The sequence below is a fragment of the Calonectris borealis genome, chromosome 4 (assembly GCF_964195595.1).
Source record: "Calonectris borealis chromosome 4, bCalBor7.hap1.2, whole genome shotgun sequence".
Lineage (NCBI taxonomy): Eukaryota > Metazoa > Chordata > Aves > Procellariiformes > Procellariidae > Calonectris > Calonectris borealis.
In genome coordinates, this window is record NC_134315.1 from 28354154 (window position 1) to 28369140 (window position 14987).

Here is a 14987-nt window from a genome sequence, read left to right on the forward strand (position 1 = left end):
GGAAGCAAGCCAGAGAAAAACCTATGTATAGCAGAGTCCTGTGTAAATTTAGGTCTTAACAATATTCTGTGGTTGTCGCTGACTAGAATATTTAACTTAAAAATACTAGAATAAACCCAGTCCCATCTTATACATGATGTCATTTTGTCATTTTTGGATGATAAAGAGTACTGACATTTCACCACTATAACCTGGGGAAGTTGTCTGTGGTGTGAAATTTATGACCAGTTTACAGCCCCTCCCTCATGCCGCATGATGCCTTGTAGTAGAGACATAACTTTTCCTACTGGCATTACCAGAGAACTACCCAAGTTTCTTAAACTCGTGTGTACATTCTCTCTTTAATATGCTCAGTAATACTAACAGACATGCTATACAGCTTTTATGCACCACAGTACTGAAAGTGCATGAAGATTATGGAAGAGTATCCATTGGCTTCTGTATTTGTAGTATATAGATTAGTACTCACATGTTTTACTGAGAAATAGTATTTTGTTTCTGAGGGATCAACAGAGTGCAGGGTCATTCTATTCTTTCTTCAGTTCATTGAATGTGAAGAAATAACAAGGAGTTTCAACTTGGTTTCATTGACGTATTATTTTCTTGGGTAGCTTTCTGGGGAAGTTAAATTTTATCTTTATTACATACAGTACACAGTTTCCACAAGGGGTAAATGGTTATTAATAGCAGATCTTCCACATTTAATGAGCACCTGCTATGCAGAGTGGGTCAGTGTTTTTGAAGAAACATTACGAAACACTTATTATAATTAGTGTAATTAGGCCTTTCAAATAGCTGCCCTATCTGTAGAAAATCAGATTCTCAAACTTACTTTGCAGGTGGTTATAACACCCACTGATTTAAACGAGTTTCTGGCTGTTCGGGCAACATTTATTAAATTCTCAGTTTTTCTGGAGAAGTGTTTAGCAGTAGTGATTATAACCATACAGAAATGTTCATACTTGATTAGGCCAGTTGCCCATTTAGACTGCTGTCCTGTCTTCGACAATGGCTTGTATCAAATGATTCAAGGGGAAATATGAGAGATATTGCCTCCTAGACAAGTACAACTCATTGTCCTTAAATGAAAGTTTCTCTTTAATAGTCCTCAACTGGATGCAATGCAAGCATGTATATCACTTCTAGAATGGGTGGTTTTTGTCTAATCTAGCTCTCTGCTTGCTTTTTTCTTGTGAAAAGGCTGTGTTCAAACATGCATTAAGTAGATCAGCACTGGGACTGGAAAAATGCTTTTCTTTACAGGTGCCAGCCTGCTGCAGTTCAGATGTGGCCACTGACCTATACTATGCCTCTTTACCACACCATCTTTAGCCTGCCTCGTTTACTTAGACTATCGGTTCTGCATAGAGCACAGCAGAAAGATCACTCTTTATATGGAAACTCTACATATCTACGTAGCAAAAATAATTAACAAGATCTCTTTTAAGTTACATAACAAATTGGATTACTAAGATCATGACATTTATTTATTTATTTATTTATGAGGGTTATTTTCAAAGGTTTTTCTTTAAACCAAATTAACTTATACCAAATGTCTCTGGTAAGAAGGCAATGTTACCCCAATCTGAAATTATTTACTTAACTTCTGAAATAGTAAAATGTTCTTTGAAATGTTCAATTCAAACATTTCTAATAGGAATTTTTAAACCCTTAATTCTGCAGAAAATGTTCGTGTTTCTTTTGAAATACTCATAATGAGTTCTGAGGACTGGCCTTTTGTGTGTGCTTGTTGAACTGCAATAAAAGTTTTAATATAATATTTCCTTTTAGTCAAATAACATCCTTGGAATGTAATTGTGGAAGCATAAAAATCATAAAATAATTTGGTCACTGAATACTGGTTAATCAGCTTATGAAACAGATTAAATTACCTTTAATTTCCATTTAAGCCCTTCCAGTAACCTACTAGGTTGCTGTAAATTCTTTCAAAGAAGAAAACATACTAACATTCAGTAAATGAAGTATTTGAGAGGTATTTTAACAGCATTTATTGCAACCACACTGTCTTCTAGTTTCATGACCTGCTGCTGTTCCATATACTATGGCTAGTACTTTTTTAAAAGCCCAAATTCTTGTAAATAAGTAACTGTTCTATTGCTGAAAGAAGTTTATTACATCTGTTGGTTTACCTTGCATTAAGACACTTTCTCATTTTCAAACCCCACTTTTCCTCATTTTTGCTTGAATGGGAAAAAATAGAGAAACCGTTTTGTACAGAGTATGATCCATAAAGCTGTGTGATTGCTATGGGCAAGTTGATCATTAACTTTGAAATTCAGTTTGACTAACTTTTCCATGCACATTATGCAAGGTTATTTTCAGATTTGGCAAATATTTCTAGCATGAGAAAATATTGGTGCGGAATGGACTCATGGAAGGTTATCAACACAAACATTGAAAATGTGTTTGTAAATACGAGTGAATTTCTGCCTTATACTGGCAGAGAATTCACTCAGCTTCAAAAGCATAAACATTTAAAAGGAAGACATTTTTAAAAAAGAATATTAGTAAAACATTACACTTTGGTTTTCAGTCTTTTCTGTTCACAATTTGACTAAAGAATAGCTAAATCTGAATTAAAAGCATATTTGTAATGTTGGTATCTTACAGATTATAGTGTAATGCATGCGACATTTTGCGTATGCCAACATTATCTACATGATGTTAAGCATCATTTTTCCTTTCACATATTCTGGCTCAGGGAAAGCAGTCATTTTAGCAGAGTCAAAAAGCACTGCAGGCAGGATGCCAGCTCAGAATGAATCGTTACATTTACAATTTGGAGAAATCAGTTCAGTATCCAAATATTAAAAAAAATTAAGAATGTTTTAAGTATTCAGCTAGTTTTCCTAAAGGCTCCAGCACTACCTTCTTTTATATCTCTTGGGCTCAAAGTACAGCAAATGAAGTAAACCTATCCTCCCCCTGCTTCCCAAATCCCTATCATCTGTTCTTAATTATCATCTGCAAAATGATGGTCAAAGTATTTCATATGTTGCTGGTATGACTTGGAAAAAAACTAATAAACAAAGGAGTGCTTTGATCAAGACTCCTCTTGAAGAGAAGATGCAGTTTATTTAGAGGTTAATAATCTTGGACTGCTTCAATACTTTAGATCTGCTACATTAAAGTTGTCAAAATGTTTTCAATTTCAGAAGCCATGACTTCAGAGGAGCAACTCTTAATTGTCATAATGATCCATGATCTAGTTTCAAGCAGATTTCCTTCTTTCTCTCTTTCTCTCTCTCTTTTCCTTCCTTCTTTTCTCTGCCTCTCCTCTCCTCTCCTCTCCTCTCCTCTCCTCTCCTCTCCTCTCCTCTCCTCTCCTCTCCTTTCCTCTTCTTGTCTCTCATCTTGTCTTTTCTTTTCTCTATTTTACTTTGCTTTACTTTACTTGACTTTATTTTACTTTTTTCTCTGCCTTGAGATAGGAGAAGAATCACAACAGTGCCAAAAGAAGGGAACAACTTGGCCAATACTTCAGTATGGCCTGAGAGCACCAGAAGGCTAGTGCTACCAGAGTAAGCCAAGTCACAGCTACACAGACAGGGTAAAAGTATAAGTTATATACGTTGTGTACAGCTGTATTCTGTGACAAGTAATCTGAGCAGCAATGAAAGCAGAGTAAGTTTCCTTCCTCAGCCCCTTTTTCTTCACTGTACTGGCCTTCATCCAGTGTGGGAGTTGCCCTAAGAACATGTATGTAGCCATTTGCATCAAAATAGGGTAAGTACACCAAACTTAAGGCTCCTGAGAGCCAAACAGCTTCACACACAAAATCCCAAAGCAGGAGAGAAAGTTGTTCCAAACTTCAAGGACCTAAGACATGCTTTTTCTTTCAAATGAGTGGTTCAGGCATAAATTACTTTTCAGGGGTTGGAAACAGCATTAGAGATTGCTTTTATATACTTTATACAGTTACACCTGCTCACCATGAGGCAAGATGTCAGAAAATAATGAAGCAACATTATACATATTGAAGTTGCAAGATGGGAAATGGGAATCAGATCAAAGGTCTCTGAAGGATGAAACTTAGAAGCAAATGAATTTCTGACATTGAAGAGTGAATAGTCTATCTTTGAAATCCTTTCTACAGTCATTGGAGCATACTTAATGGGTTTTCTGTTTCTTTTTTCTTTCTTCATCTTCTTTTTTTAAACGACTCATATGACAGAATTAGGTATTACAAACAAACACAGAACTCAGTCCAGCTACTGCTGTATATTTTCCACAAAGCAAAAAAATATTACTCTGGTATCTTGATCGTAGGTGAACACACAGACGTGGGTATTTGATGTATTTACTGACCTCAGTATGTGTTCTAGCATGTAATCTTGAAAGCTGGCTGAACAAAACTACAGAAAGATTACCATTTCAATTACTAGTCTCTGGAAACTTATCCTGTGGTGGTGTGTTTCAGCTGTATGTTCCTCGATCCTTTTGGGAAGTGCAGCTCTCTGCATTTCTTGCCTTTAGTTCCTTATACATAATTCAAGGATAGTGATGCAAACTAGTGCATGCAATTGCAAAAGAGGTTAGTCCAGCCTACTAGGGAGTTAATTAACATTATTCAGAATATTCTCATGTTGGGCTGCTGTAGCACACGTGGTAGGCGCTGTCACCATGAAAATCAGGGAGCTGGGTGTCTGAAATGAGAACCTCTAATTGACATCACAGCTACCATTATGCTGACAGACTGACACAGTCCAAGTGATCAAACACGTACAGCTGAATAGGTGCTGGAGCTGAGGGAAACAGCCGACTACAGTGACCCAGTTCACTGAACCCGGTGGAGATATGCTGATTTACTTCAGGTGAGGACTCAGGCCGATCAATGAGCTTCGACACTTTGAACACTGTCGAACTTCTAGCTCACCACAACACAGGGCATGCTCCTTTCATTTTTGACGTACTACTTTAGAGACTACTCTCTTTAGATACTGTAAATGCTGACCTGGAAATACTGTAAATGCACTGGAAATATCCCTCTCTTCATTTATTTTTGTTTTAAATGGCACAAGATCAGAGACGAAACCTTGAAAAGGTATCTCTTTTCAGCCTGCATTAATTCATTGAAATTCTACTCAAATTTAATATAAAAGGCAAAATATTTCCCATGAATCTCTGGTCAATTAGCTTTTCAATGTTCTTAAATCATTTTCACTAGGAACATTAATGCTTATAGTAATGAAAATTTCTTCCCAAATCCACAGAGTGTTGGATAAGATATAATACAGAATATTAGAAAAGAAAATACAGAAATGAGCTTATTTCTTTACTGGAAAGTCAGACCTGTGAGTCGAAGTGAATTTAAATAATTGTTTTTCAATTTTAAACATACTTGCAAGAAAGACTATTGTTTGCTTTGACATAGTAAAACAATTTTGAGAACAGGCAATCTTATTTGAAATGATGGTGTAGGTGTTGTGCTTAGCTAATCATGAAATGTCATTTTCAAAAATATTAATGTATTCCTCTTAGAATGGGAAGCAAAGTAATGTACTTTGCAAATGAGATCAGCATTCTTTAAGTCTAGAGAAATACTATTCACTGGCTGCACCATAATGCTGATTCCTGTCTTCTAGTAATAAAAGCTGTCATGCTTCCTCCTATAAAGTGCTTCAAGGCCGAGGACCAATATAACGAACAAACAATAAAAAACACAAACAACCCCCACAAACAAACAATGCTGTTGCAAAGAAAGGACAAAGCCTCAGTAGCAGCTTATAGAAATTTAAATGCAACAACAGAACTGAACTTCCAAGATATAGAGTGCGTCCTAAGAAATTATTCTTGGAGTCACATCTTACCCAAGTCAATGGCAGAGGGGGATTTGCAGTAGTCCTCATGGAAGTTCAGAAGCCTGGAAGGTCACATTGTGAGATCTTTGATCAGCTCTTAGAGTAAACAAAATACAAAGATTCAGAACCTGTTGTATAAATCTAATTAAATAGCACAGCTATTCTTATTGCACCAAGAAGTCTATTCTAAAGCAGAGTTATGGAGTAACTGTCAGTTCAAATGAAAAATAAGTCCTCCAGAACTGAGATATACAGCCCCATCCAATAAGAATAATTTTATTTTGGATATCAAGCAATTTTGCCATTTTCTGCTTTTTGTAAAGTTCTCTTCATAAGTGTAAAATGCAAATTTTCACCATCATTTAAGGATTAGTGAATGTGAAATCCTGGAACACAAAAGCTAAAACCTCTCAAGCTTCATTTAGTTTACTTTCTGAAGCAGTTACTTATGTGACAATGTCAATCTTTCAGTAATTTGTGCATGAACTTGTCAAAAAAACTATTTCCAGTTCTCAGTAGTATAATGAATTTTTTTGACATACATATTGGTGACAGACTGAATGTATAAACTATATGGAAAAGTTTTAGAGGGTTGAAAAATAAGGAAAATTTTCCAGACCAGCAAACTGCTTAGTGTAACCTTCTCATAAACCAAGAGCTGCCAAAGCACACATTAATTTTACTAGGTTCCTTTCATATCCATTTTCCCCTGTTTGCACTTTTGTACAATAAATCGCAATGTCAAAGCATGTTGTATTTTACTGCTTTTAGCTTTTAGGCTGAGATAATAGAACAACTGTATTTTTCTAGAAATGATAGGCACATAATATTTTCTGATAAAATACAACAAGCAACTATGGAGTAACTAACAATAAAGATGGGCCAAAATTCATTTTCCTTGTTGCCTGGAAGTGTTATTTATAATGATGGTCTTCGTGTTAATGCCCAGCATACAAAGTGCACTCACTGAGGCAAAAAGCAAGGAACATGTTTCTAGAATTTCCCCAAAGTACAATATTTTTTAGTAACATTACAAAATTTTGCCTACAATACCTTTTCCAATACTTAAAAAGAGCATTTCACTCAAAAATGCTCTGATGTATTTTTCCAGTGACTTAGAGAAACTAGGCAAAGTAACTTAATTGTAGTGGAATAAAGACAGGTTTTTGATCAATGACTCTTTAATAATCATACATAAAATTCTAGAGAGACTGAATGATGCAGCTTTAATTCTTGGTGGTTTGGGACTGATATTGTCCTTTACTATATATGCCTGCACAGCTTATGCAAAATGAGTCCCAATCTGTTCTCAGTTGTTATTCTTTCATTTTTTTAACTCTTCAGTGTTCATAATGATCACAATGATGGAAACAGAAAACAGATGGATCTGGAAGTGTTCAGTGTGACTCAATTGACCTATCAGTTTTCTAATTCAAAGATTTAATTTTTTCTTACCCACAGCCTGGACTTTCTACCCAGGTCTTCTACTTTTGGATCATCATGCATTTTAATTTTTACAGATATGACATTTTATTTCCATATTAGCTATGAAAAGAAAGGCAATCCTCATTTGCACAGAAGTCTAACCACTGCTTCTAACATAAAGTCCTTCCAATGTGTTAGTTCAGTGCGGGAAAAGCTGAGTGAATAAAGAATAGACACTGAAATAACATGCCCTAGTTCTCTTGAAACATGGTTCTGCTACTGTGATTGAAAGATAATATGTTTTTTGTTTGTTTGTATGCGTTTTCCTTTAGGCCAGTATTAATGTCCATCTTACGTTTCCTCCTTTTCAAGTGAGAACCACACAGTTTTCTGGTCAGAAACAAGATAAAGGACTCTGCTCAATCTACCTCTGGTATGCATATTGCTTGGGAAAGCATTGTTCTTTCAATCCCTTCATTGAATATTAAACCAACTTTTGTTATTATGGCTCTGCCTAAATTGTTGAATAAATTCAGTTTAATGCTATTGGTCAGACTTTGAGTCACTCCTGAATTATTCAGTGACCTCATGGGTATTCTTCTCATCTACCAAAGTTAGAGTTAGCGTAAGTTAAAACAAACTCTTCATTGATAGTCACTAACAATTGAGGAGACTAACGGATGTCACTTTGAATTTTTTTGTTAACAAGAATTGAGTGAACAGTTAAAAAAGCAATCATTGCAAGTGAACAACTCAGAGACATTGGTAGGATCAATACATATCACCACTATGTCAGCCAGCATAGTGCCTACAGCCTGTCGTTTTCATTTATTTTTCATATGCTTTTTTATATACAGAATACAGAAATGTTAAGGATTTAATAAAGGCATATTAAAGATGCTTCAAATTCAACCTTTTATCTTTTCTTTCTAAACACTTCTTAAATTCCTGGAAGATTCCCTTGGGTCTTCATGCAGAGCTTTTCTTCTGGCTAGTAAAAACAGCCGTATTCTAGGTAAGTCTTTCTCAACTTTAACAGCTATTTCTGCTTATTAGCCAAAAAAACTTCTCTTGCTTATTGTTTATGTTTGTGCTCCTGCTTCCCTTCCAAAGATGCTTGTATTTCCCGAGAGACATGCACCTAGGGAATGCAGCCATGCTGCTATTCATTTTCATCCCCTCCTTTCATTTCTGTAAGTTCACACTAACACTGTATGTGCCCAGTCATTTATCTTAACACTGAAGGATAGCAAGTGGACCCGTTCATATCTCTTGAAGGAGAATGTTTACACTTAAAACAGTCTTATCATCCATCCCAATGGTGAGCTGAGAAAATTGGAATGGCTATATATGTATAGTTATCACTGATGCTATTCTATACAATCTTTAATGAAGAGATATGCTAAAGGCTGCTTTCATTTAAACCCAACCTTAAAATATTTCTGTAACAATGTTTTCTAGCACGTGCCTTACTTTTTACATACTGCATATAAATAATTGCGATAAACATGTACATATTTCTAGGTACTTGGAATAAGACTATAGATAGTGAGGCAAGAAACATGCTCTCTGCTATCTTCACCTCACCTCTATCAAAAAGCTCAAACAAAAAGGGTTTCTGAAAGGATAATTGCAACACAGATTTTATCACTAATTTTCTCTCACTGTGCTACAAAGTCTTTGAACACTTGCGAATGGTCCCCTGCCTGGTTTATTTAATCACTTCTATTCACTTCTGATTCAGGGCTCTATATTAAGGGATTTCAATTAAAAAAAAATCATAATTTTCCTGTTTCCAGTAACAGAATATGCAGAATACGTACCTAAGCTTACCCATCTGTGGATACCCATGCCAACAAAACTCAGTGACTTTTTCTTGTAGAGCAGTATAATGTCCCATACAAACAAGAAAAATGCATGAGCACAGCTGAATCTACATAAATTTTACATCAAAATAAGTCCTTGTGAAAATGTTGTTATGCTAATTGCCTGACTCAGTATGATATCATGTCAAAATGTAATCATCCAAATTCATCACTAGATCCAAAAGTGTCACCAGCTGCATATATCAGCAATTGAGTTACATGAGCCATTCATTTGGCCCAGCATGTAATTTATCTAGTATTTATGTGATCTATATAAAACTAATTTCTTCCTAGGTCATGACACTGCTGCAATATTGATTAATGCTTTTGTCATTTCACATATTGATTATTGTAATTCACTATTTATTGGTTCCCTCATTGCACGTTGCACAGGTTTGAGCTCATGAAAAATGCTGCTGCACATATCCCAGTCAAATTATAAAAGCTTAATAACATCACTCTGGTTTTAATGAAACTTCACTGCCTCACTGCTCATCCATGGAATAAGTATGGTGTTCACAATTGTCATCATAATGTGTAACCTTTCCAAAGATTTGCTGACTTATTGTGGTGAGTGACCTTTCTCTTTTGTCGCATATTAGTTTCTCGCTTGATAACTTATGGGGAGATTGCTGACAGCAGTCAGGAGGTAAACAAAAACATGGCTTGTTTCTTTTTGAGTCCCTTATGCAACTGATCTGCTTTTCATTCATATTGCCTTGTTCTGTCATCAACTCTACCATGTCCTCTGAAATAGTATTTTTCTGGGAAAAAGGAGAATTATAAACAAGATTGGTCATAGTCTTTGCTAGTTGTTTATTAACTTTAAGTGATCCCATTTAACTTCTTAGAGTTATAATATGCTAGGAAGAATTTTCCCTCTGTTTAATGATATATTTGCCTCTCTGAAAGCTATGTTAAAACTCTTACATTTTCCCCTAAAAAGCTGAAAACTAATCCATCCAATACATTTTAAAGGAATTCAGGAAATGAGGCCATTTAAATACTCGAAGTTTTCCAATACTAGATTTTATTTTAAGAGTCATATTGTCTTTGAGAAAGAAATGACCAGCTTATCTTGGCTATTTGGTGTAATGGAAAGAGTATGTAAACAGGCAGGCAGACAATGAGCAAAAAAAGTGCAATCTATTTTATAAGAGTTCTTGAAAAGAGCAGCGCTTCACTTGTGTAAAGAAAGTCATCTTTCAATACAGGTAGAATATGTTTACTTTCAATAATGGGGACAGTTTAGGAAAGGCAGATGTTTAATGAAAAGTGATCTTCTGTGAAGTCTACATTCCGTATGTTTATGTTACATGACATTTTATAAAATTTAAAGAAACTGTAAATTTATGGAAAAACAGAGTGTGGCAAATACATATGTTACTGTTCTCCATAGATCACACAAGATGTTACAGAAAAAAAAGATTCCTGGGCATAAGTAATTCTTTAGCCAAAATTTTATGAGATAGTGGTTGAATGTTATCGTTTTATGCCTTTAACATATTTTTTATTTAACTGAGCAATAATGATCAAGTGAGGGCACTTCCTAATGATTAGCAATCAAAAGAGAGAAGATGATGGCCTCAGGTTCAGCTGCTGTTAATCTCTAAATTACGTCTGAACCACTATTACACTATTCTAAGACAAATTCCCTTTTCTTCCTGTACTTTAGTGTGGATTGACAACAGTGAAGATTAAAACCTCCTTTTTCATCTAGGAACTAATTTTTAGACCACCACATGGGACCTGTTTTGGAGCATGTGCTGGAGTGCCCTTTATGGGACAGACATCAGTTGCCTTACTCCCACTGTGTAAAAGAAGGTGTTGCTGCGCATTTGATACCAGCCCGGCCATGCAGCACAACCTCCCAGGGGAGAGTTTCAAAACCAACCCCCCTCATTTAGAAACAGGACTGTACTTCAGGACGAAATGCCCCGTTAGATTATGCTCTCAGCTGAAATGAACTTGGGGGTGGCTTTTACCTAACATTCACCTCCCAGATTTTTTTAACCTGCTTCTATCCTCATGGTCACCATTTATTTCAGAGAAATTTACAGTAATCAGTGCAAAAGTATAGTAGGCACTAGATCAAATTCTAAGCTGAATTTGCAGTCTGATTCCTTAACAAAATGCAGTGACGGAGGAAAAGAAATCAACAACAAGAAAAAACTTCTCTTTCCGTAGACAGAAGAGAAAAGAACACTAGGTAGGACAAAATATTTACTTAATACATGGTGAGTTTGCCCTTATTTTCCTTGACTTTCTATGTAGTCTTGTTTAGGTTGTAAAAAAAGTTTGAATTTATCAGATTAACTTTCACAATTGAAAGACTAGAGAGTTCCTGCTGGGATCATTCCAAATCTTTTTGCACAGTTGATATAGTTCCTTTGGACTATTTTTACCAGGATTTACAAAGAAACAGCAACATAGACAAATACTTCAGGTAGGGGAAATTCAGTCATCATCATATATTTGAGACTATTCTTCAATAAACAGAGAACTGAACCTAGGAAATGTATGCCATTATACCTGTAGAATTGTATATAGATTGCTAGCAATCTTGGCAAAAGCAAAACACATTTCAAACAGTAGTATAGGCTTAATGGTACTGTTTATCCTCAAGACCAACCAGAAAGAATCTATATCCTGTAGTAATTGCTTCCACCATTTATAAAGAGAAAGTAGAAAAATTAGGTTACCCAGTTAGGAAAGCTGAGAAGAGCACAAAGCGAGGGTACCCTGGCAGTCCCAGCAGGGTAACTGCCTGGATGGTCTTTTGATATCATCATAGGTGTAAATCAACATTCTTGGCAGATTCAGGCAGGCAGTAGAGTAACAGGGTTGGAATGATAAGTAAGAAACTGAATTCTTTATGCAGTTCTCATACCTGCACAGCGTTTACTTAACCGGAACTACTTTCAGAAGACCTGTCCCCATAAGTAGGGAGGGCCTGATGAGCTTCTCCTTCCAATAAATTGATCTGGTCAGGAAGGTCTTAGCAGAACATTGTCATTGAAATAACAGGGGAGCACTCACCAAGACATCATGTTCTTACTCCAAAAGCTTTTTTCTGATAGTGTAAAACTGCATGTTGCCATTTTGAAATGTTTCCAAACATGCTGTAAAATGGAGCCTTTCAAAATGCATTTCAGATTAAAAGTTCAATAAAATTGTTTCAACTTTATAATAATAAACATTGCTGACTAACCAAATGTTCCTTTATTTTATTTTCTGTGAAATACTAAAATTTTTGCTTTTGAGCAAAAACAGATGCCTAAATCACAGAAAATTAAAATGGAAATTCTCACCTACCTCTGTTTAACCTAATGTTCTTCTTAGGATGAATGCTGACGAAATGCATGCCTTGCAAAAATCTTTAAGGTCTGTCATTAAAAGTATGTAAAACAAAATGTGTTTACACAGGATTAATAGATATGCACATTCACCTGAAACAGTAAATTAAGTTTGAGTTAACTCTAACCCCATTCTGGTATTACTTTGTCTGGGAAAAACAAAAAAAATAGGAAGTGAAACATGGTAAAGGCTAAAATCTGTACAAGAAAATAAAAGCTCTGCATATTTTTTGTTTCTCTCAATATTTTCTGGTGGGTTTTTTTGTTTGTTTGTTTGTTTGTTTTTTAAAATAACCTTCAATGCAGGGAAAAGATTACTCTTGAAAAATATGTAATTATATAGCACATGTTCAGGAAACTCAAATACAGTCTGAACAATCAAAAGAACATGAAGAACATACTTTGTTTTTGCAGAAAATTATGACTCTCAGAAGTGATGATCTGAATCACTGTAAACCTTAGAAGTAGAAGCTATACAATTGTAACTTGGTTGTATTCAGATAATTCAGTTAGATATAAATTCAGAATTACGAAGTAGTGTATGCTATTTGCTTAAATAGTTTAAGTGCGAAAATATCTTCTGAAAAATCTGCCTACACTGTAGCTCAAAACCAGCACCAATTAATACTTAACTGATCACAGCTATGTTCTTAATTGTGCTCATACACTTTTTGCATAATTTTTTCCTGAATTTTAATGCACTAATAAGCAATTTCTCCCAAGAAAAAAAATCAGCGCTAAAAATGGACCAAGACACAATGTGCAGACCTCGATCTAAAGGTGAACTGCCAAAAAAGAAATCCATGTTGAAGGTTTTGCCTGTTTGTACTAGAAACACTACTGTTGGAAAATTCAGTAAGAATAGATAAAATTTAATTTTTATAAAAGTAGATTTCTGTGCCAACATCTAAATACATTGTGGAATATGATTTATTGGGTGCGAAGTATGAAATTCAGGAACTTCCATTGCTCAAAATCGGATTTAACACAATGCTAAAGAGGAGTATGGGTAACTGTTAGCTGTGCCACAGGAACTTACACAAACAGAAACAAAATCATATATCATATGCCAGTGCTTTACATACACCCAAAGTTTACTCCACATGGATGTATTGCTGTATCACAACAACCGTAAATATCAGATAGATTCATTTTTATTGCCTTGGCTCAGAGAATGATGACTTGTGACAGAAATCCATTAACCAAACTGCCACGGATTTGCATCCTTTGCTCTCGGTACTGCAGGCATGCCGGTACCCTAGTGCTACACCCAGATAATTAGCACTGCGGTTTTAACCTCGGTCTACAGATCCTTACAAGTCACTGTACTACTTTGAAAGGCATCCATGAAAGGAGCCAAGACAAGCAAGCAGTGCAGGAAATCTTTGAGCAGTGCAGGAAATCTTTCTAGAAGCCAACAAATCCACGAATCTCAAGAGTTGCAGGCAGAGAAATGATGTACAAGATCTAGCCATACAGGTGCTGGCTGTACTCCATAAAGGATACAGCCAAATTGAGATATCTGATGTATTAAAGATGTGACACTCCGGAAGGCTGCTAAGAAATGGTTTCTCTAATTTGTGGAAGCAAGTAGCTGTGGAAAGAGGAATCTGAAATAAATTTAATTCAGGCACTACCATTTCTGAAGAAGAATTTGACTGCCTTAGGTGGGAGGTTTTGAGATGGAGGAAAAGCACAGGCACGGTCACTTAAGCACAGTGAGTATTGGGGTAAGGTCAGTACAGATATATTTGAATTAAATAGCAGATATTAGCTTTTAGTATTGGACCACTGCTCACTTTTGAAAAAAACCTGATTTGTTATAGAGCACACTGAATAGCAACTAAGCTAACACACTGCATATCACAGCTGGCTCATTTAGTCCCTAGAAGTGTCAATCACAGAAAATGGGTCATAATTTGGGAATGACTCATTGCTGCAATTATTTTTGGTATAGCTATGTCAAGCTCTTTATTTACAAGTAAATATGTTAACAGAAAGTCTCTACCACCACCAGCAGATTCAACTCAGAGTGCTCCTGCAGACTCCGAAGCTGTATGACTGCACACGGGGTATCACAGTGTGGCTCATAGCTGTTCAGCAAAACGCAAAGCCTCAGTGTCAAAGCCTACTGCTTCTTGGTGTAATCTTATCTTCGTATTTATCCTGGAAATTTTCAGGTTCTGGCTATTTCATGTTAGAGCCTCACTCTATGATATTGGGGAGACAGCTAAAGTGTGAAGCTGCTGGCTGGTAACTGCATTGTATCAAAAGCACGATTTTTGAGCAGGAATGGGTGAGTCTCTTTTTTCTGTCTGAGGATACCAGTTGGGAGAAGCTTTGTATCAGGAGGCAGGAACAGGTAAAGGACTTGTATAATGACAGGTCCCTTGCCTTTCTTAAGGACTAACTGTTCTTTCCCTGGTATTTTGTGAGTAAGCTAAAGTTCGTGAAGAAATGAGCACCTTTAGCTCTGGCACAAACAGCCCTTTCAAGCAGTGTGATGAGAATAGCTTCTC